At 41.6% G+C, this 24933-nt stretch overlaps 1 protein-coding gene across 1 annotated transcript in view; it reads right to left on the bottom strand.

The window, feature by feature from the left end:
- The window catches only part of SRBD1 (S1 RNA binding domain 1), a 2028107-nt gene that overhangs the window by 867544 nt on the left and 1135630 nt on the right, over positions 1 to 24933 (bottom strand). The window lies entirely within an intron of this gene.

Genomic DNA, 24933 nt, shown 5'->3' with positions numbered 1-24933 from the left:
AAGCATACAGTACGTGGGTTTATATTTAATTTAACCAGTTTGTAATATACCTGCATGGGGATGTACTACAGACCTCAGTCCAGGTGAGGGTATTTTGTGTGCAATCCAATTTTGCACTGCTTCAGTGACGAATTTTGAAGAAATCAACAAGGTTGAGAAGGCAATCTTCCTTTCACAAGACTAAATTGACTTGGTTTGTGAGTTATCATCTTTCCTTTCTTTACATACAAGACTGGTTAGAGTATTTTGCCTGTAATTACCCTGTTTATTTTATATTGAGCAGAGCATTATTGCTGCCTTATTCTAAAGACTTTTACCACATTTTGCATCTAGTAAACAGTAAAATAAATGTATTATACTGCAAAAAAAAATTTCACCAATAAATAAATTGAGCTGTACCATTTCTTTTTTTTTTGGGGGGGGGGGGGGTAATTCAATATGTACTTGTCACACTTTCAGGACATGAGGATTTACTGTCCGTAGAACCTCACTGCATGAGTAAGCCAATTGTACTGCAAGTAGACACCAATTAGAATGGTATAAGAGTTGTGATATTGCAATGTAATAGACCAGCTGCTTATATGCTGTGAGCATTTACCAATACACAAAAAAAAAATATTCTCAGATACAAAAAGATTAGTCATAGTGTTCGGACATGCAAAATACCCTGATTACATTTATAATAAAGAAGTTGAAGGAACAGACTACAAAACTTTGTGATGCATATTTCAAAACTTTCTACCTGCACCTCTCAGAATGCAAATGATACCACTCAATCTCAGATCTATCATGTGAAAGTGAAGTACTGACCAACAAGGTATTAGCATCACACCTAACAGATATACAGATGATGCACATTTATTATAAAATGTGCAGACGCCATTGTAGATTTTTGTACAAGTAGAAGGAGAAGGAGAAGGAGAACAGCAGCCAGAAGTGCCCTAACCAGTCTAATTAAAACAGACTATGAAAACTCTGACATTCAGGAAGTGCAACAAGAGAGAGAGAGAGAGAGAGAGACTCCTGGAGCTGCATCTCCAAGTGTAGCTACAGTACCTCAAGAAGTGATTTATAAGAAAAAAAATAGATGTGTGGTATAAATAGTCCTCTTAAATTCTCCAGATGTGGTAGACTGTTGAAAGATGCATAGAGTTATACACACTGTTCCATAACTAAAAAGGATTCTAATGCTAAAAAGCTGTATTATTGGAGTGTCCAAAAATTGATTTGTTGTAAATCCTCCAAGACATGCTTAGATAGTGTTAGGGACACTGTTCAGTGATATGTTCAATGTAATGCATATCACCCTAAATGTATACAATGGTATCCTATTGTTTTAAAAAAAAAACAGGAGGCGTTAGATGTGGCCATGGGTAAGCATGGAAGTGAGCAGCTGACACCTGCTTACCCATTCTGGGGGAGGAAGGCAGCATAGTCTTGGCACAATAGCAGTATTAAAAGTTTAGCAGGTTCTATAGTGCAACATCAGTTTGCCACTTTGTTGTGAGGTTGTACAGGTGTGAAAGTACGGCTGCGCCTTCATAGGGTGGCACTGTGAAACTCACAAGGTTGCTATGAGTAGATGTGAATTTGGTCACACTCCGCAGCAGCAGTATGACAGTGTAACAGTGTCATACTGCTGCAGTGTGACACTGTTACAGTGTCATACTGCTGCTGGGGAGTATGATACTGTAACAGTATCCTTGATCTCCTCATGAGCCCTGCATGTAGTCAGGTTGTGCCAGGGAAGACTAAAGCTGGCCCAGTGGATGAAGCGACTGAGGGCAGGAGCTGGTGGTAGCTGATGGTCATCTGTGAGAAGGAAAAACAATGAAGCAGATGTTTGCAAGGGGACTATATCGGTTTGTCAAAGATTCACTTCAGCGAACCTGACTTCATCAACCCCAAACCACCAACCTTCACTTCCACAAACATTCACATCCACGAATGATTTAGGTAGGGAAAGGAAGCAGTTGGCCAACAGCACAACTTTGCCCTTTTCCCCACTGTAGTGCGATCTCAGAGTTGATATATGTAGTTAGGAGGGTGTGGGAGCGCAGCCCCCACTTGGTTGAGTTTGACATACTGCAGTGTGTGTTCCATTGTGGTGTTGGCCAAGTGCTTTATTTTCCCTGGTGAATCTTTTTTTGATGTGAAAGTTCACAGAAGTGAAGTTCGGTGGTTTTTAATCGATGAAGTCAGATTCAGTGATGTGACTCTTCAATGAAGTGATATAGACCTGTTTACAAGTTAGTGTCATTCTTGCAATAGCTGCAGATTTTGCTCCTCTTCAGACTTCAATATCCATATCCATTTTGGCTGGATGTAATGACCACTTCCTGATGAGTATAGCCCTCATTCTTAAGAGGTAGACAGCTAGTTAGACTATGCTCATAGAAATCATAGAAAATATAAGACAACCGGGCCACCTGGTCATTTATGCCTTGTCAGTACCCACCCTTAGACCTCACCTGCTTTTTTCAAATGGTAGATAGACTCGGTCCTTCTAGAGGTGAATTTGTGAGTACCTATGCAATTATATCATTGTTAAAGGTAGAAGGCATGTCACATTGGTTGATTTGGACTAGAAATTTGTTATAATGAAGCCACACTCACTAGTGAACAAAGTCAGTGATTTAGGCACGTTTCAAAGGGACTTACAGCACCTAAAGGACAAATGAGGGGCTAAGACAAAAATGGTTCATGTATCCGAGGAAAAGAGAGCATCGCTTGCAATTATACCAGAGAAGAAAATCCCCTGACGCTAGCCATGTAATCTAAAATCTGGGAATGTTAAAAGATTTTGCACTAATCTTTAACTAGACAACCTTACTCAGTAGTCACAAAATGTTAAAAATGTAAGTATCTAGCCAGAATAGAGAAGTGTTTATCCCACCCTATCATTAAATATACTGCCCCATTCTGTACTTTCCTGACGTATAGGTTCATAGGTGATTACTAGGCTAATGACCACAAGGGCCTTTTTAAGCCTAGCCATTCACCCCAAATCTTTGACAAGTTCTGATACCCTTGATAAGTGTAAGCAGGGGCCTGGGAGATGAGCCATTTATAGGTTGCCTGTGTCTATTAGAGACACAGGTGTCAAACCAGGGATGAATTTCCGGTTCCCCATCCAATTGCCCAAGTTGCACTTGAACTGGTTTAAGGAGGAACTCTGCTTCACATTGAGGGGGCGCCTGTTCCATAGAAGGGGTACATACCAGTCTCTCCAGCAGGTCCTATTTATAATCACAAGCAAGGTTTAAGTCTTTAGAACAGGTAATTCTGGTGCTGTTTGTTTTGTGTATATGCAGGAGGTCCATCAGAGTGGGGTGTGACAATGCCCTGTATGCCAGACATGGATCTCCCCTCAAAAGCATGTAGGGGACAGAATACAGGGATAGGACCTTGAGACGGTCGCATATGATATTTTACTTATGCGCTGTATTCTTTTGGTGAAGAACCTCTGTGGACATTCCAGTTGTTGGACATGCTTGGTTAACTACATACCAAAGGGGGCACTGTACTCAATGATAGGTCTGATGAATGCCAAATACAGTGGAGCAATGACTTCCTTGGACTTAGATGCCATACCTTTGTTTATACGTTGTGCAACATAGAATGATTCCCTCACTACTGTAGACAAGCTAGATTACTATGTGTATCCCTAAGTCCCTGACTACTGGGTCAACTCTAAGGGGTGTGTTGTCAGTATGATGGTTACCAGGGATGGATAACTTCCCAAAGGATACTATTATACATTTCTTGGCATTTATTTTTAGTCCATAGCTCTGACACCAGTTGTTTGTCTGTGTCAGTCCCTTCTGGAGAACATTTGGGTCAGTGTGGGATTTAATGACAGCTCCTAATTTGCAATCATCTGCTCATTTAGTCAGCCAGAGACAACTGACATTGGCCTTGACATCTGAGAAGTAAATGCCAAAAAAGGAGCGGTCCAAGGACTGATCCCTGAGGGGGTCCACTTGTGACTGGCCTCTTTGTAGAGGTGAACTTCCCAATTCTAACTTCCTGGGTCCTGTCTTTGAGCCAGTTGGTTACTCATCAGGTGACATACGAGTTTGTACCTAACCTCTTGAGTTTGTCAACAATGCCCGAGGGGGTATTGTGTCAAATGCCTTGGCCAGGTCAAGGTAGGCAGGGTGCACCATTTTTCCCAAATGCATTGCTTTGGTGACCTTCTCAAAGAAGTCAACCAGGTTGAATAGGCAACCAGTCCAGTGTCTGGATGTTTACTGTATCTCTATTATCTCCATGACAATTCTTTCCATGGCTTTACATATAAGACTAGTGAGAATTATGGGTCTGTAGTTTCCAGGGTCTGTATATGGCCCGCCTTTGTGCAGAGGGATGACTGGTTGCTGCTCTCCATTCATGAGGCACAAAGCCTCTTTGGAAGCTATAATTAAATAGTGATTCCAGAGACCCTGAAAGGTCATGTTTCATGCTATTTAGAAGCATCCTGGGATATTGTCTGGGCCCATTGATGCACTGTTCTTGGTCTTAGAGAAAGTATTAAGAACCTGTTCCCTAGAGTTAGTAGGGGGAGTTATACTTGATTGTATTTCCTGAGGGAAGGTTGAGGTTGATAGAGGGGTAAAGTTGAAGCTGAACTTAGCCAGGAGGTTTGCTATATCTTCTGGCTTTTTTTAAATTGTGTAAATATATCTGTAGACCCCTTACTTATGAATAGACAAGTATGATCTGTGTAACTGCACATTTCAGTTTGAGTGTGTTTTTTTTTTTTTGTAATTTCTCCAAATCTTTTGAGTTTCTATTACCGTGACCTGAATTTTAAAAGACCCATTGCTCCTACTGCTATTGGAACTAGCTGGGTATCTTTATTCCACACTACTCTCATTTCTGCTTGCAAATCCTGATATTTTATGATTGTGTGTATCTCTGTACTCAACACACTGTAATCACTGGGTGCGGCAATTTCAACGATGAATGCTAATTTTGTCTTTTTTTCTTGGGCCACTAGATGCGGTTTTCTACTATCTATCTTTTGAAAATGTGTTTTTTGAACTAGTTTCCTCCTTCTATTGTATAGCTTGTTTATGGCAGGGGTCCACCAAACTGGTTTCCTTCTCTTAGAGGAGTGAGTCTTGGTTTTGCTAGGGATGGCACGATACATGCATCCTTGTAGGTGCTCATAGAGTGCATTTGTAATGGTTTCTGCATCTTGCACAGTGCTATCCTTTAGCATGGGGGGTGTCAAACTTACCACCTTTGTCTTAAGTAAGGTGAAGTTTGCTTTAGAAAAGTTTTTTACTGTGGTTTCCTTAGTTGGGGTGGTGGTGGTGGGGCGTGGACATCCAGAGTTATTAGTTTATGGTCTGCTCTAACCAGTGACTCGTTGACCTCCGGTGTGGAACACCTGTCGCCCATGTTGGTGATGACCAGGTCCAATATGTTTTCACCTCTGGTAGGGGAGTTTACCAGCTGATCCAGGGCATTTGAGTTGATGAATTCCAGGAAACGCTGGGCCTGGGAGTTTGTACTCAAGTAGTTTTCCCAGTGAATGGTAGGGTAAATGATATCGCCCAATATCAGGGTGTTCAGTAGGACCTTCATGTTTTCCAGTGTCTCCAGAAAGGTGGAGTGGTGGTCCTGGGTCATGGAGGGTGATCTGTAGCAGGCCACAATTTGCATTGCAGATTTGCCCGCTGTTAGTTGCACATGGATGATGCCAGAGGTATCATGCTGCGCCTCTAACCTGGAGGTGTAGGTATCCTTGATGAATATGGATACACCCCCACATTTTGTGTTTCAGTCCGTGTTCTGTGGCCAAAACGTATGGTATGAATTGTAGCTCGGTAGTGCTAGGGTGCTGTCTGGAGCCATGAACCAGGTTTTAGTTACTGCACAGATGATGACGTTCTCCATACTGAGGAGTGCTTCGAGTGCATGCATTTTGAGATTTAAACTCCTGGCGTTGAGTAGCATAACCCTCAGTCTTTTGTTAAATTATGCTGTTTACGGAGGTGGGTTTGACTTTTGAGCCTTGCCTAAAAAAGGCACTATGGGGGCAGCATGAGCCTTGGCCAGTATTCGAAAGCCTAGGGGTGACAGGTGCAAGCCGTCTCTTGTGAAGCAATGCAGCTTGTCGAGCATGTCGTCTCAAGCTGACAGACTTTGAATGACACCAGAAGCTTAGCCAATTGTTGAAATTTATCATTTTTTTCTTTATACTGAGGTATCATTCTTGGTGAGGGCAGGATGCTACTCAGGGTCAGGGTCATACCAGCCTGGGCTACATGATCAGAGAGCTCTTCCATGTCTCTTCTTCATGTAGTCCAGGGAGGTACGTCTCAGGTTATTCACACCAACATGAACAATGACCGAGTCATATTTGTACTTGTTCTGGAGTGACCTGAGTGCTTGTGTTATATGGCGGATTCTGGCTCCCGACAGGCAGCTAACAGTAACCTTCTGTTTGTCCAGCCTAGTGAGTAGGACGTCAGTGTGCCCAACTATAGAGTAACCTATTACTAGTGTATTAGGCATGTTATTTCGCCTTAAGGGCTATGATTGTGCGGCACACTGATTTTGTGTTTTATGCATTGTCTGGTTTGTAACGGGAGGTGCAGGTTGTTTGGGTGTCTGCTTTGGAGGTCTCTGATGCTTTTGCAGGTTTTTATTTAGAGCCTCCGATTATGATTTTGTGTATTTATGTGTATTTTTTGCCAGTGCTGTTTTAGTAGGTCTGTGTGCGACTGGAGGTGTGATGCAAGTGTTAATCTTCTTCTATTGACTGTCTGTTCCAGTCTTGAGTGGAGACAGCTTATAGCTTCCAGTTTGGCTGTATAATTGCATCTCTCGCATATGTTAGTGTTTTGTGGTAGGAGGAGGGGGTTGTCTGTGTACATGAGGCAGATGTAACACTGCCTCAGGATTCCCAGATTCACCAGCTGGACTGGAGAGTACACCTGAAATTGCCCTTTCGTCATGCCTGAATAATAGGGTGAGCTGCTTGGTTGGTGAGAGGTGAATAAAGAGCCTTGCCCTGCTGGGCAATCAGTGTCAGGGTATATTAGTGCTTGTTATTAGGTCTGAGCAAGTGCTGGGCTGTAAGATGCTTTTTGAGTGCTTAGGTTGAGAGTTAGACTAGTTTCAAGGGAAAAACTGAAGAGGAGACTTAGTGGAGCCGGGAATAATTTAGCCATAGCTAACTGGTGCTGCCTGGTGAGCAAAACCGTGCAAACTTGGCTTTTATAGCAGGGAAATGAAAGAGAGAGAAATTAGCCCAAAATGGCCAATAAACTACTAACTTCTGTGCTGGAACCACTCCTCCAGGGACAGATAGGTTGCTCAAAGCTCCCTTCTCTCACAGGTGACCAGAGAAACTTCCTTCTATCCAAGTAAGGTATGGGCAACTCAGAAACTAGTATCACAGCCCTGACTTCAGCACTAGCCTGAAAACTGGACTATACTAGCTTCGAAAGGCGGAAAACAAGGACTTTTTTTTTTGTTTGTTTTTTTTGAAAAGATAAGGCAAAAACAGTAAAAAATACACTTGAAAACAGCTTTAAATGACTACAAACGATCAGAAAAGACTATCGCACTTTAGTGTGTAGCCTACAACAGTTAAACAAATTATTTAAACAAAAAAATTTTTAAAAGTGCAGGCAGTCAAATAAGTACAATATGTGAAAAAAACAAGCTTTTAAATCACAATAAATGATGGAAAATCTGCATTTAGGTGGAAAACAGTTAAGTACAGCAAGAAAGTACAGAAAATTGATACTTAATCACTCCAAAGTCTCTCTTCTAAGCTAGAAGGCTTGTATCAGTTTAAGGCTTTCTAGTGCTACCCAGTAGGTTAGTTACAGAAAAGATGGGAAACAAGCGCAGATGTGGTCTTTTAAACCAGAAAGTTTAAAGAGATGGACAAACTGTCCAAATGGTCAATAAACTACAATTTCTGGGCCAAGAACCTCTCCTCTCGTGGTAGACAGGCTACCTAGTGCTTACCACTCCCACTGATAAGCTAGACGGCTTTCCTCCAGCTTCACACACTATTTACTCCCCTGGACCCCTGTCTAGCAGGGTGACTTGACATGATCCCCGGGTGAATTTCCTTTCTCCCATCCAATTGTCAAGGTTCCTTTTGAAGAGGACCAAAGAGGTGCTCTGCTTGACATGTATGGGCAGTCTATTCCAGAGTCTGGGGAGTCTCTGGGTCAGGAATCTATCCCTCCAGCATGTTTTGTTCATTGTGATGACAAGGTTTAGATCCCTGGAGCGTGTGGCTCTGAGGGTTTGGGATTTCTTTAAGTGGAGCATGTCCAACAGCTCAGGGTTTGACATGGGATTGTATGTTAGGCAGAGATCTCCTCTGAGTAGACGATATGCCACAGAGTATAGCTGGAGTTTTTTTTTAGACGGTCAGCATAGGGCATCTGCTTTAGGCCTGTGATTCTTTTAGTGAGGTATTTCTACAGCCTTTCCAGCTGTTGCAGATGTCTTGTGAGGTACATACCAAACGGGGTGTTGTACTCTATAATAGGTCTAATGAGGGATGAGTACAGTGAGACAATGACCTCCTTTTTTTCTGGATGAAAAGCCCTTCGTGATGAGGTGTGACATATTAGGATTTCCTGACTGTTGTGGTGATGTGGTTATCGAAGTTGAGACCACTGTCCACCTGTGTCCCTAAGTCTCTCATCAAACTTTCAGTGTTTAGTGTACTGCCATCTATGTGGTCATTCGTGGGTACATGTTTTTTTCCCGAAGGGGATAATGAAACATTTCTTGGCATTAAGCTTGAGCCCATGTCTCTGGCACCAAGCATCTGTTTCTGTAAGGCCCTTTTGTAGAATATCCACATCATTTGGGGATTCAGTAATGGCTCCCAGTCTGCAGTCATCTGCGAACTTTTGTTAGCCAGAGACCCTTAGTGTTGGCCTGTACTTCAGAGAAGTAGATGCCAAACAAGAGCGGTCCCAGGACTGAACCCTGAGGTACTCCATTTGTCAGGAGCTGGATTTGGAGTCGGCTACTTTTACAGTCTGGGTTCTGTCAGTAAGCCAGTTGGCAACCCATTGAGTGACATAGGGATTTATGCCCAGCTTAGTAAGTTTATCTATGATTCCAGAGTGGGGGATAGTGTCGAAGGTCTTGGTGAGGTCCAGATAGGCTGTGTGGACCACCTTACCCTCGTCCACAGCTCCGGAGACTGTTTCAAAAAAGTCAATCAGGTTCAGGAGACAGGATCGTCCCTTCACGAACCCAAACTGGGTGGGGTCCAGTGTTTGAAGGTTGCCAATGTCTTTGTTTATAAGTTTCATGATAATGCATTCCATGCCCTTGCAGATCAGGCTCGCCAGACTGATGGGACGATTAAGCTTGAGCCTTGGCCTCAGCTTTGGCCGGCTAACAACTTGCTATATTCAACTGGACGTATAAGAGAATTTAAGTACCTTTATCTGCTTTTTTTCAAAAAATACAGTATTTAAATTGATTTTAACTGTGTGGAAGGAATATTTAGCTGAACTGGAAGTTTTCACTCTGCTCTTCAATGTGGAAGGAATATTAGCTGAACTGGTAGTTAGTCAGTGTTTGCTGAATTTTGTTATTTGCTAGTAATTACAGGTGTGGGGGTAGTCACATTCTTTGATTTCCTGTCCTTGCCTATTTAAGTGGTACAGTGTGAAATATTTTCTGCTTAAAAACCTCAGCTTTGGCCGGCTAACAACTTGCTATATTCAACTGGACGTATAAGAGAATTTAAGTACCTTTATCTGCTTTTTTTTCGAAAAAATACAGTATTTAAATTGATTTTAACTGTGTGGAAGGAATATTTAGCTGAACTGGAAGTTTTCACTCTGCTCTTCAGTTTGTCTCACCCACCCTCCCTGTTTTTGTTTTAGTGTTAATCTTAGTGGCCTTGCAGCTGCCCGCCCCTCTTGAAAATTTGTGTTTGGATACTCCTTCTGGGCCCATCTCATTTGCTCACTCAAATGAGTGCAGTGAGATCATATTCTGATTTCAGGCACTCCTACTGTGTACAAAGAGAGCATCTGGGAAACAGAAAAAAAAATTTAAGCTTGTTTCCTGCCTTTCCTGTTAAGTGGTATAGACTATTTGTAGGCTTTTGAGCCCCCAAGCCCTTCTGTGTTGGAGGGAAGCCTTCTAGCTTAGTTTTTTTCCCTATAACTAGCCAGTTTTCTAGTTTCAGCACTCAAATCTGTTTCTTTGATCTCAGCACTTGTTCAGAAAAAAAAAAAAAAAAAAATTTAATCTGCTTTTACTGTACTTGTGTTTCTACCTACTTTTTTTACTTTTGCATCATCTTAAAAGTACTCAATTGTATTTATTACTGCTTGGTGTAACTCATTCTAAGCCTTCTGGTTTAAACACTTGGGCTTCGGACCAGTTGTTTTGCACTGAGAGGGTTTGTGGTCTGCACTGTAGTGGCAGAACAGGTAGCTTACATCCTTCTAGGTTGGGAACTGCTGATTGAGGGCTCAGTGTCTGTTATTCTAAAAGTGTATTAATTCTGGTTTAAGCACTTAGGCTTTCAGGCCAGTTATTTTACATTAAGAGGGTTCGTGGTCTGCACTCTTGTGGGAGGAGAGGCTGGACTCTGCCCTTCTGAGCTGGGAATTTCTGATTGAAGGCTTATAGTGCATGCATATCTGAACTGCTTCTTACTGAAGTTGGTGCGCCTTGTTTGCTGTGGCATAGACTGGATTCGGGCCTGCTGGATCTAGCTTTGTTTGTGTAACTTGAGCACTAATCCAGGCATTCTCTAAAGTATTCAATTGTATTTATTACTGCTTGGTAGTAACTTGATTAAAGTTTAGCTGTCATTCTAAGTCTTTTGGATTAAGCACTTGGGCTTCAGACCAGTTGTTTTACATTAGGAAGGTTTGTGGCATGCACTGTGGTGGCAGGACAGGTAGCTTTCATCCTTCTAAGTTGGGAACTGCTGATTGAGAGCCCAGTGTCTGTTATTCTTAAAGTGTATTAGTTCTGGTTTAGGCACTTGGGCTTCAGGCCAGTTATTTTACATTAAGAAGGTTTGTGGTCTGCACTCTTGTGGGAGAAGAGGCTGGACTCTGCCCTTCTGAGCTGGGAATTTCTGGTTGAAGGTTTATAGTAGCAGCAACCAACAGCAGCAAACATGAATATAGACAAACCAAGTAAAGCAGGAGACAGGATGCAGGATAAAATTTATTCCGGTACCTCGGCCCAACAGCCTTCAAAGGAATAAAATACATACCTCCAAATGCAGTATATATACACTAGTGCTACCAATTAAACACAATTACATACAATTGAAGGAAATTAAGACAACACTCAAAATTAAAGAGACATACACAATTCATGAGATTTCTGTCAACTAAATGACAGTTAACAATAAATTACTATCAAAATAGCTGTTAAATATTTAAATTTATTTCTAAATTCAACCCTCGAGGTTTTAATGTGCCATATTTTAAGATAAATCTACTTTCTAAATTCAATAAACTTTTTAAATAATTGCCTCCAAAGGAAGCATTAGGTTTTGCCAAGGCACTAAATAATAGTGAATCCACCGACCCTTTATGTGTATTCTGAAAATGTTCACATATTGGACTATTAGTTCTAACATTACGTGCATCACCAATATGTTCTAATATACGTTTTTTTAGTTGTCGTTTTGTCTGGCCTATATAATATTTGGGTACTAAACAGTCACAACCAATAATGTAAACTACACCACAAGAACAGCAATTAAATTTGTTTTCAGCATGATATTTAACCCCATTTATAGCACTGCCTGATAGATTCTTAACCCTCTTACATATCTTACATTTACCACATTGGAACATGCCTACTTGTTTTTCAGAAATTGACATAATTTCATCACTCCCAAGATATCTAGGTTTCAATATTTCCTTTAGATTAGGATATCTACCATATGAAAAGGAGACATGTTTGGGAAAGAGATGCCCAATCTCTTCATTACTACAAACTAAAGGCCACAAAAAATTAACAATATCAAACAAAATATCCGAAAATAAAGAAAATTTTGTGACAAAAAATATCCTATCATCCTTGTCTATCCCCTTATGAATAGTATTAATATTAAATGTCTTAATAATATGATGCTTCTGATCACAATCAAATTTTGCACGATTTTTCCTTAGTGAAGCTTCAGAATAACCTCTGTTTAATAGCCTTTCACAAACTAAGTCAAATTCCAAATTCAAAAGACTATGTTCAGAAGTATGTTCATAAATTCTTTTGAATTCTCCATAAGGGAGTGCCTCAATTAAGTGCATAGGATGTGCACTTGATGCATGAAGAAAATTGTTAGAAGCTACCTCTTTTCGAAATGGTTTAAATTGGACAACCCCCTGTTTATCCACATATAACAGAATGTCCAAAAACTGAATTTTCTGTTTGTTAGTACTATATGTAAATTCTAAACCAAATTTATTTTTGTGTAAATCTACCACAAACTTATCAAACTCTGAAACATCCCCTCTGCAAATAAAAATTAAATCATCTATAAATCTGAAATAAGAAACAACGTTATTTTGAGAAAATGTCATAGAATACAAAAAATTAATTTCAACAATTGACATGAACAAAATAGCGTAAGATGGAGCAAAACTTGCTCCCATTGCAGTGCCATCCATTTGAAGAAAAAACTTATTATCAAATGTGAAATAGTTGTGACTGAGAGCAAATTCTAAGAGAGAAATTATGAATGATGTACGTGGACCTTCTCCTAAGATTTTCATTATAGCCTCCAAACCCAATCTATTACTAATATTAGTATATAATGATTTTACGTCTACCGTGGCCCAATATAAGTTAGAATTCCATTTAAAGTTTCTAATTAACTCACAATATTGGTTTGTATTAACAATGTGGGAAACAACATATTTTAAATGTTCCTTTAACACACTATCCAAAAAAATCCCCACAAATTCCAAATAACCACCACAGCTAGACACAATAGGTCGGCCTGGAGGATCAAACACATTCTTATGTATTTTAGGTATGGTGTAAAAAATGGGATCTCTAGGGTTGGCCACAAATAAACGTTTTACATCTTTATTATTCAAAAAGCCCAGCCTCTCACCTCTCTCAAGAATCTCTAATAGCAATGCATTATATTCAATGATAGGATTACTAGGCAATTCAACATATACTTGATCATTGCATAATAAGTCATAACTCATTTTTAAATAGTGGCACTTATTCAAAATTACCCATTTGCCCCCTTTGTCTGCAATACAAAAGGCATATTTTTTTGCTGCCTCTTTCATATCCTTTAAAGCATTCCATTCCGATTTACTTAAATTGAATGAAAAATAATGCTTCAGGAAATTAGCATACTCACTTTCCACCTTTTTGCATAGGACATTCTCAAATGTCCTTAACACTGCAGAGTTTTTCGGTGGATAAAAATTGCTACGACTTGGAAGTTCAGGTAAAATAAATTTTCCATAACCTGTATAAAATCTTCCTGAGTTAGTGTCCACTAAGCCTGCCTCATGATTTCCTACCATTGTACTATTACCCCCATAACTAGGGGTATTTTATGCATTTTCTGCCATAACCTCATGAACAGAAATGTCCAACAAAGGATCAAAAAGAACAGAAAAATCTTCCAAATCATCTATATCACTGAAACTTGCAGAGAGATTAATTTGTGTATTATTAAAATCAGCAAGAACTAATGAATTGTTTTCAGTAGTTGTTACAATGATATCATTAGCATCATTCAAAATACATTTTTTCTCAAAAAACATTTTTAAGTATAATTTTCTGCAAAACCGTTTAATATCTAGAAGAATGTCACATAGTGCTGGAACTTTTGTTGGAACAAACTTACTGCCCAAATTCAACACCGTAATCATTTCTGATGTAAATACCAAGTCACTTAAATTCAATATACTAGTCCCAATTTCGATGCTTTCATGAATGTTATTGCTATTCAATCGATTGACTTGTATACGCTGAGCATAATCACTCAAAAAGCTCTCACCACCCAAAGCGTGAACCCCACCATCGTTCACATTAACCGAACAAACAGCTGTACGCCCATGTGAAATGTGCGGACAAATTACATGTGTTGTAGCGTACGCATCAACACCAAATTCAGTACCTTTTGTTGCGACCCTTATGTCAGAATTTTCTTTTCGCACCCTGCCGAAAGTTCCATCTGCCTTGTTCTTCTTCTCCTTCCATTGCTGAGCCATTCTCATCCACCAAATCTACTCGCTCGAAAGAAACGCTCTTCTTGCTTCCACCGGCTGTCCGATGACGACACCGAGGAGTCACGTCCACTACGTGAACCTCCCTCTGATGATCTTCCTCGGACTGTACCATTAGCGCTTTTCTTCCGTTGACGCTGGCGTTGCCAAGAATAAATGATGTTATTCTTAAAATCAGTGATATCTCTATTTAACTTTTTCTTCTTCCTAGCTATTACTTCACCCTCAGCTTTAGAAACAGCTAGGTTAACATCTTTCATTGCCAGTACAAAAGAAGAAGGAGATGCGTGTGTTTCTGGTGATGATAAACTGGCTTCACTTTCAGCTATTTTGGATTGGAGCAGTCCAAGGCTCCTCCGGTTACATTTAATAAGAATCTGTAACCAGGTTAAAGTACAATGGTGAGATGCTGCTTGCCACTCTGTTAAAAATTCACCTTCATCTTCAGCGAATTTGTATGCAGGTAGTTTATCTATTCTTAGACCTCTCGGTGTGATAGACGGTTCAACATATTTTTCTAAAAGACAGATATCATAAAATAAAGATGTCTCCTTAATTCTCAGTCTCTTTAAGTCTTCAAATTTCTTATCATGACCATAATTACCAAAAGTTGTCCATGGATCGAATTGAGCCAACTTGATATCCCTTTCTCTAGCCAAGCTGGCAAATAAAATTCCTTCATTTTCAGTGTTATAATTAGCCATCATAAATCCAATCCCAGCTTTACCAAGAAAAACAGCAACCAACAGCAGCAAACATGAATATAGACAAACCAAGTAAAGCAGGAGACAGGATGCAGGATAAAATTTATTCCGGTACCTCGGCCCAACAGCCTTCAAAGGAATAAAATACATACCTCCAAATGCAGTATATATACACTAGTGCTACCAATTAAACACAATTACATACAATTGAAGGAAATTAAGACAACACTCAAAATTAAAGAGACATACACAATTCATGAGATTTCTGTCAACTAAATGACAGTTAACAATAAATTACTATCAAAATAGCTGTTAAATATTTAAATTTATTTCTAAATTCAACCCTCGAGGTTTTAATGTGCCATATTTTAAGATAAATCTACTTTCTAAATTCAATAATCTATCGTCAGGCACACTGACGTCCCACTCACCAGGCTGAACAAGGAGAGGGTCACGGTGAGCAGCCTGTCGGGTGCTAGGATCCGCCACATAACACAAGCACTCAGGTCACTCCAAGGCAAGTACAAATATGACTCCGTCATTGTCCATGCTGGTGTGAATGACCTGAGACGTACCTCTCTGGACTACATGAAAAGAGACATAAAGGAGCTCTCTGAGCATGTAGCCCAGGCCGGTATGACCCTGACCTTGAGTAGCATCTTACCCTCACCAAGAATGATGCCACAATATGAAGACAAGATGATCAATTTCAACAATTGGCTTAAGTACTGGTGTCATTCAAAGGGGATCCAATGCCTGTCAGCTTGGGATGATATGCTCGACAAGCCACGATGCTTAAGCTAGGGACAGCTTGCACCTGTCACCCCTGGGCTTTCGGATATTGGCAAAGGCTCTTGCTACCCCATAGTGCCTTTTTAGGCAAGGCTCAAAAGACAAACCCACCTCCATAGGTATCACAAGGGATAAGAAACTAAGAGTAATGCTACTCAACGCCAGAAGTCTAAACCTCAAGATGCACGCACTCGAAACTCTCCTTAGCATGGTGAACATCGATATCTGTGCAGAAACAGAAACCTGGTTCAGGGCTCCCGAGAGCACCCCAGCACTACCAGGTTATACCTCATACCATGCTTTTCGGCCCCAAAACTTGGACCGAACCACAAAAGGAGGGGGAGTATCGATATTCATCAAAGATACCCACACCTCCAGGTTGGTGGCAAAGCACGAAGCATCAGAGACTATCCATGTGCAACTAACAGTGGGTAAAACTGCCTTCCAGTTTATAGACCACCCTCCCAAACCCAGGAACCCCACTCGGCCTTCCTGAGAACACTGGAAAATATGAAGGTCTCTCCAAACACCATTATATTGGGCGACTTCAACTACCCAAACATAGACTGGGAGCATTACTCTAGCTCCAACACCCTAGCCCAAAGGTTCCTAGAATTTATAAACTCAAATGCTATGGAACAACTTGTTATCACTCCCACAAGAGGGGAAAACATACTGGACCTGATCATCACCAACATGGGGACTCTATGCTCCAGACCAAAAGTGTATCCCTCGCTGGTAAGATCAGACCATAAACTAATCTCACTGGATATTCACATCCCAACCCCACCCCCTGCCCAGAAAACCACAGTGAAAAACTTCTCTAAAGCAAATTTTACACTCCTCAAAACTGAGGTGGAATCCTTCAAAGCCCCCGGGCCTGTGGAAAATACAGCCCAGACCGCAGAATCCTTTATAAACGCATTCTATGAACACCTTCAGGAATGCATGGATCATGCGATCCCAAATAAAACCAAGATCCAATCCTCCAAAGGCAGGCGTCCTGTCTGGTGGACCCCAGCCATAAACAAACTATACAATAGAAGGAGGAAGCTACTAAATGATAAAGCAAAATCCCAAAAGGGAAGGCATCACTGATCAGTATTAGCAAAAACTACGGGCACACATAAAATTGTCTAAGGCCAGCTTGAGAGAAAAATTGCACAGGACACTAAGGATAATCACAAGGCTTTCTTTAGTTATGTTAGGAACCTGGGTGGTAATTCCCAGATATGCTCAGAATTAGTCCAAAATGACAAAAATACACGAACCCACAGACATTGCCAACATCCTAGCTGACAGGTTCAGCGCAAACTTCTCCCCCCTCCCCACCAAAAGGGCAAATATCTATCCCAGCAGAGTGCTGCCCCCCTGACATCTCAGATGCTCAGCTAAGAGCCGCCCTCTCCAAAGCAAAAAACACAGCATCAATGGGACCAGATGGTGTCCCGGGCTGCGTCCTACATGAACTCAAAGAAGAGCTAAACCCAAACATAAAACTACTGTTCAATCTCAGCCTTACTACAGGATATGTGCCCAAAGAGTGGCGTACAGCAACAGTGGTCCCTCTCCATAAAGGTGGTGCCTCAACGGATCCTGGAAACTATCGCCCCATAAGCCTGACTAGCTTGGTCTGCAAAGTTATGGGAAGGATCATCATGGACCTCATAAATAAAGATATTGGGGACCTACAAACACTGGATCCTACCCAGTTCGGCTTTGTTAAGGGCAGATCCTGCCTCTTAAACCTGGTTGATTTCTTTGAAACAGTCACCAAGGCCATTGACGAGGGGAAGGTGGTCCACACAGCCTACCTGGACCTCGCAAAAGCCTTCGATACAATACCCCACTCGGGCATTATAGATAAGCTCACCAGCTTAAATATAAACCCCTATGTCACTAGATGGATTGCAAACTGGCTCAAGGACAGAACCCACATGGTTAGAATTGCTGGAGCCATGTCAGACTCCAAACCAGTTACAAGTGGTGTCCCACAAGGCTCAGTCCTGGGACCTCTCTTGTTCGGTATATATTTCTCGGAGGTACAGGCCAACACGGAAGGACTGTGGCTGACCAAGTTCGCAGATGACTGCAAACAATGTGCCATAATCGACTCTCCAGCCGACACAAGCATCCTTCAAAAGGGCCTCATAGAAACAGACAACTGGTGCCAGTGCCATGGCCTCAAGCTAAATGCCAAAAAGTGTATAGTCATCCCCTTTGGCAAAAACAAAGTGCCCACAAATTACCACATAGGTGGAAATACATTAAGTACAGAAGAAGTAATTAGGGACCTGGGGACCCAAGTTGATAGCAATCTCTCATTTGACAACCACGTGGCCAAAGTGGTTAGAAAAACATTTTATATAGCCCACCTAATCATGAAGGGATTCACATCTAGATCAGGGGAGGTCATCGTGCCTCTTTACTCATCCCTTCATCAGGCCCATAATTGAGTACAATGCCCCTTTTGGGATGTACCTTACCAGACACCTGCAGCAACTGGAAAGACCCCAAAAGTACCTCACCAAGAGGATCAAAGGGCTCAAACAGATGCCATATGCTGCCCGGTTAAAGAAACTCCAGCTCTACTCAGTGGCATACCGCCTGTTCAGAGGCGATCTGTGCCTGAAGTATAAAGCCATGTCCAACCCGGAATTAATGGACATGCTGCACCTCAGAAAATCCAAATCCCATCGAGCTACGCTCGAGAGACTTGAACCTCAGCACTGAAATAAATAGGACATGCTGGAGGGACAGATTCATAACCCAGAGGCTCCCTTCACTCTGGAATAAAATCCCAGTCCAGGTTAGGCAGAGTCCCTCATTGACTCTCTTCAAGAGGAATCTTGATGAGTGGATGGGAGATCGTAGGTTTACCCCGGGTATCACTTCTGTGTCACTGTTAGATAGAGGCACAGTATACTAACCTCGAAAAAGGGCATAGCAAAATAAATTTAAAATTGGTAGCGAAAGCCAAACACATTCTGGCTAGGCTTATAAATGCCCTAGGGCAGATAGCCTAGTATGAACCTATGAACCTATGAACGATAGTTCCCGGGATCCAAGATGGATCCCCCCTTGTGGAGTGGGATAACTGTAGCTTTGCACCACTCAGTGGGCACGAAGCCTGAGGTGAGGCTATGATTAAACATGACACTTAGGTAAGGTGCCAGTTCATTTTGTAGTTGATGTAGTACACAGCCCGGGATGTCATCTGGTCCCATGGATGCTGTATTTTTAGCTTTGGAGAGTGTGGTTTCTACTTGTGTGGTCATGATTAATGGAATTTGGCAATCTTTTGGTATTGAGATGGGCCCATTAGGGGGTGAGAAGGGGGTGAAGTTGGCACTAAATCGATCTGCCAGGATATTGGCAATATCCTTGGGATCAGTATATTTAATGCCATACTGTTGTAGCTCAGAGCAGATCTGAGTATTGCCATTTAGATTCTTGACATAACTATAGAATGCCTTGTGGTGCCTATGTTTCTTTGTCACAGTGCTTACTTACTTGTCTCTGTAATATCAGACAAGTATTACCACAAGTTAGTTTTATTTGTTATTGTTTATCAACCGACAGCTTGGTATGAATTAACTGGAATTTTACTTTGCAGATATCATATTGCATTTTTCAAAGAAAAAAAATTACAGGGATACTTTCAGATTCAATTTTTGTTTCTCTTTTTTATTTTTTGTTGCTCCCCTGCTGCCTGCCACCCCTCATCCATCACCACCACTGACCAACTGTTCAGTCATTCCTTTTTCCTGGGGTGACAGCCAGCAGAGGGACTGTCATTTAGGTAGCCATCAGGAACTTTTCTGGTAAACCTCAACAATGATCCCCTTGACAGCTGACTGTTCTCTAAGACAGACTTGTCAGGCTGATGGGGCGATAATTCCCAGGGTCTGTAGTAGCTCCCCCTTTATAAACAGGGTTGACTGTAGCAGTGCGCCAATCGGTAGGGACAAAGCCTGAGGTGAGGCTGTGACTGAACTGGGCACACAGATGTGGTGCCAGTTCGCTTTGTAGTTCATGTAGAACACAGCCAGGGATATTATTGGGCCCCATGGAAGCTGTATTATTGGCCTTGGACAATGCAGCTTTAACCTGTACTGCAGTAATGCTGGGTGCCTGGCATTCTTCTAGTATTGTGATTGGTCCTTTAGGGGGGAGAGAGGGGTAAAGTTGGCTCTGAATCTGTCAGCCAGTATGTTGGCAATATCTGTTGGCTCAGTATAGTAGGTACCATTGTGCAGTAACTCAGAGCAACTTTGGGTGTTGCTGTGGAGGTTCTTGATATAACTGTAGAAGGGTTTATGATTGTTTTTAGTGTCTGCCACAATTCTACCTTCATAGCTGGCTTTAGAGGATTTGTTGAGGGATCTCAACTTTTTGTTGAGGCTATTAAGGGAATTTTTCCAGTCTTGGGACTTCACCTTTTTTTGCAACAATTTCTTTCTTCTGTTGTAGAGTTTATTAATGGAAGGGGGCCACCAGATTGGCTTCCTTTTTTTTGGAGGAGAGTGTCTTGGTTCTGTTGGGTATGGCTAGTTCCATGCATTTACGTATATGTTCGTAGAGTGCATTGGTGTATGATTCGGCAGTCATGCAGCTATTTTTCATTGGCATGGGTACGGGAAGGAGTATGTGTAATGTGATAACATTTTTTGATATTCAAACGTAATTTGTAGGGTCTACATAAAATTTCACAAAGCACACACTGCTATGAAGTATGCTTTTGGATCTCTGGCTGCAGTATTCAGGAGAACTTTGAGTAAGATGTGCAATATTCCAAAAGGCCACACAGCACGACCTAGTACAGTGACTTGTACACAGGTAGACAGGAAAATTATGAAGGAAAATTTGATATTCTGTACTCATGACACTTTAAATAATAGTTCAGTCCTGTGCGCTTACTGCCTAACATGACAAGTTCAATTAGTACAACTGGAATGGGATGCTGCAATCCTCAGATTACTGAAGGTTGTAACCTTCCGAAATGGTGTTTCCTGCAAATTGCACACATTTCTTTCTTAGTTTTTGGAGAGACAGTAGAATAAGTTGTAATGTGAAAATACACAGGACTCTGGCTGAGTAGTGTGTCTGTTGCACATTAACAATTCAACAGGTGAGCAGTTTAACATTAGAATTGAAAATATGCACAAAGAGAGGAGTGTCTCAAAGAAAAATTACTGATGCAGGGCAAGGAATAAAGACTTAATTGTTTGCTGTTGAATTTGAGAACATCATAGTAAGTTCAAAAGATGCATTAGTTATATGTGTAATGCAAGTGATACTTACTTACCTAAAATATTCAGTAGCCACCCCCCACCCCAAAAAAAAAAAAAAAATGTTTCACTGCATGGACTGTAGAATACAGTGAGTTTTCCGTACATTCTTTTACTGTGCCAGTATCATGGAGTCGGGTTTAAAATCATGGTTTTGCTGTAATTTAAAAAAGTGGAGATGAGTAGAAAGTCAGGAAGTTACCGAAACAGCATCTCACTAGACAGCTGTTCCTCAGAATAGGTACGCAAAAATAAGTTATAATAATGTCTTGTAGACATATTTACGGTTAAATCAAAAGTCACGAGTAATAAAACACACTAAAATAATCAAGAATTTTGTGAAACTTGTTTCCAAAAATTAAATTGAAAAGTGTTTAAATAAATAAATAAATCTTTCTATTGCTAGCAAACTAATTAAATAAATAATTCGTACTGCAGGCAGAGGGGAAGAAATTTAGATTGGAGGGAGGTCCCTTCCTTTAAGCTCTGAGCTGTCAACTGCAGTGACAGTTTTAACACCTCTTCAGTAGTGTGGGGGGGAGGGACTGTCAATTCATGTTGGACTACAAAAGAACACCTAGAACAAAAGCCTCCAATGTAGCTACTTTTGTGACTGCAGCTAGATAACTTTAAAGTATAGTGTAAAGCAAGCCCTGAGCAAAACATAAATGAGGGTGATTAGCAACAGAAAAGAAGCAGCCCTCTTACTGAATGAATACAAAATGACAGTGAGTCACACATTTCCCATTATATGTCAATGGCATGGGAATTCACAGTTACTTGCTTATGTCTGGCATGAGTCATAGAAATCATCATCATCTTCTTTTGGCTGTTCCCGTCAGGGGTTGCCACAGCAGATCACCTGTTTCCATTTCTTCCTGTCCTCTGCATCTTGCTCTGTCACACCAACCACTGCATGTCCTCTCTCACCAACATCCATAAACCTTATCTTAGGCCTTCCTCTTTTCCTGTTACCTGGTAGCTTCATTCTTAGCATCTTTTTCCCAATATACTCAGCATCCCTCCTCAGCACATGTCCCAACCAACGTAATCGTGCCTCTCTGGCTTTGTCTCCAAATCTTCCAACCTGGGCTGACCCTCTAATATACATATTCCTAATCCTGTCCACCCTCGTCACACCCAGTGCAAATCTTAACATCTTTAATTCTGCCACATCCAGCTCAAACTCCTGCCTTTTTGTCAATGCCAGTCTCCAACCCATATAACATAGCTGGTCTCACTACCCTCTTGTAGACCTTCCCTTTCACTCTTACAGGTACTCATCTGTCACAAATCACTCCTGACACTCTTCTCCACCCACTCCATCCTACCTGTACTCTCTTCTTCACCTCTCTTCCACACGCACTGTTACTCTGAACTATTGACCCCAAGTAAACTCATCCACCTTTGCCACCTCTACTCCTTGCATCCTCACCATTCCTCTATCCTCCCTCTCTTTCACACACATATATTCTGTTTTAGTCCTGCTGACCTTCATTCCTCTTCTCTCTAGAGCATATCTCCATCTCTCCAGGGTCTCCTCTACCTGTTCCCTACTCTCACTACAGATCACAATGTCATCTGCAAACATCAAAGTCCATGGGGACTCCTGTCTGATCTCGTCTGTCAACCTGTCCATCACCATTGCAAATAAGAAAGGGCTCAGAGCTGATCCTTGATGTAACCCCTCCTCCACCTTAAACGCATCCGTCACTCCCACCGCAGACCTCACCGCTGTCACACTACCCTCGTACATATCCTGTACCACTCTTACATACTTTTCTGACACTCCTGACTTCCTCATACAATACCACAACTCCTCTCTAGGCACCCTGTCATATGCTTTCTCTAAGTCTACAAAAACACAATGCAACTCCTTCTGACATTCTCTGTACTTCTCCATCAACACTCTCAGAGCAAAGATAGCATCTGTAGTGCTCTTTCCCGGCATGAAACCATACTGCTGATCACTAATCATGACGTCCCTTCTTAACCTTGTTTCCACTACTCTTTCCCATAACTTCATGCTGTGACTGATCAATTTAATCCCACTGTAGTTACTACAGCTCTGCACATCACCCTTATTCTTAAAAATCGGTACCAAAACACTTTTTCCTCCATTCCTCTGGCATCCTCTCACTTTCCAATATTTCATTAAACAATCTGGTTAAAAACTCCACTGCCATTTCACCTAAACACCTCCATGCTTCCACAGGTATGTCATCTGGGCCAACAGCCTTTCCATTCTTCATTCTCTTCATAGCTATCCTTACTTCCTCCTTGCTAATCCATTGTACTTCATGATTCACTATCCCTACATCATCCAACCTTCTCTCCCTCTCATTCTCTTCATTCATCAACCCCTCAAAGTACTCTTTCCACCTCCTCAACACACTCTCCTCACTTGTGAGTATGTTTCCCTCATTATCCTTTATCACCTTTACCTGCTGAACATCTTTCCTAGCTCGGTCCCTCTGTCTAGCCAATCGGTGCAGGTCCTTTTCTCCCTCCTTAGTGTCCAACCTTTCACACAACTCTTCATATGCCTTATCCTTCGCCACCTCTCTCTTTGCCATGCACCTCATCTCCTTATACTCCTGTCTACTTTCTTCATCTCTCTGACAATCCCACTTCTTCTTTGCCAACCTCTTTCTCTGTATACTCTCCTGTACTTCCTCATTCCACCACGTCTCCTTGTCGTCCTTCCTCTGTCCAGATGTGACACCAAGCACCTTTCTAGCCGTCTCCCTTACTAGCTCTGCTGTAGTTACCCAGCTATTCGGTAACTCTTCACTGCCATCCAGTGCCTGCCTTAACTCATCCCTGAACTCCACCTCACAATTACCCTTTTTCAGTTTCCACCATTTGATCCTTGGTGCTGCCCTCACACTCCTCCTCCTCTTCATCACCAACGTCATCCTACAAACCACCATCCTATGCTGCCTAACACTTTCTCCGGTCACCACTTTACAGTCTCCAATCTCCTTCAAACTGGCCCTCCTACATAAGATATAATCCACCTGTGTGCATCTTCCTCCACTCTTGTATGTCACCCTATGCACCTCCCTCTTGTTAAAATATGTATTCACCACAGCCATGTCCATCCTTTTTGCAAAATCCACTACCATCTGACCTTCTGCATTCCTTTGTTTAACACCATACCTACCCATCACTTCCTCATCCCCTCTGTTCCCTTCACCACCATGCCCATTGAAATCTGCTCCAATCACCACTCTCTAACCCTTGGGTACAGTCATCACCACTTCTTCCAATTCACTCCAAAATTTTTCTTTCTCATCCACTGCACACCCAACTTGTGGAGCATATGCACTAACAACATTCATCATTACACCATCAATTTCCAGCTTCATAAACATCACTCTATCTGACACTCTTTTCACCTCCAAAACACTCTTAGCATAGTGTTCCTTCAGGATAACTCCTACACCATTTCTCCTCCCATCCACACCATGATAAAACAACTTGAACCCACCTCCGATACACCTAGCCTTACTCCCCTTCCATCTGGTCTCTTGCACACACAATATACCAACCTTCCTTCTGTCCATCATATCAGCTAGCTCTCTCCCTATACCAGTCATACTGGCAACATTCAAAGTTCCGACCCTAACTACCACAGTCCTAGCCTTTCTCCTCTCTTCCTGCCTTTGGCCATGTCTTCTGCCTCTTCTCCTCCTTCGGCCAACAGTAGCCCAATTTTCGCCAGCACCCTGTAGGCTAACAATATTGGTGGCAGTCGTTGTTAACCCGGGCCTCGACCATAGAAAGAAGACTTGAAATGCTTTATGGGAAAGAGAAAGAGTTGAAACAGAAGTAGACCACGTTGACATATCAAGCCCCATTGGTAGCCATGTTGTGGTAAACATGCTATAATTACAAATAAAG

The sequence above is a fragment of the Protopterus annectens genome, chromosome 1.part0 (assembly GCF_019279795.1).
Source record: "Protopterus annectens isolate FY-2018-M chromosome 1.part0, PAN1.0, whole genome shotgun sequence".
Lineage (NCBI taxonomy): Eukaryota > Metazoa > Chordata > Ceratodontiformes > Protopteridae > Protopterus > Protopterus annectens.
This window is presented reverse-complemented; position numbering and strand designations above follow the sequence as displayed.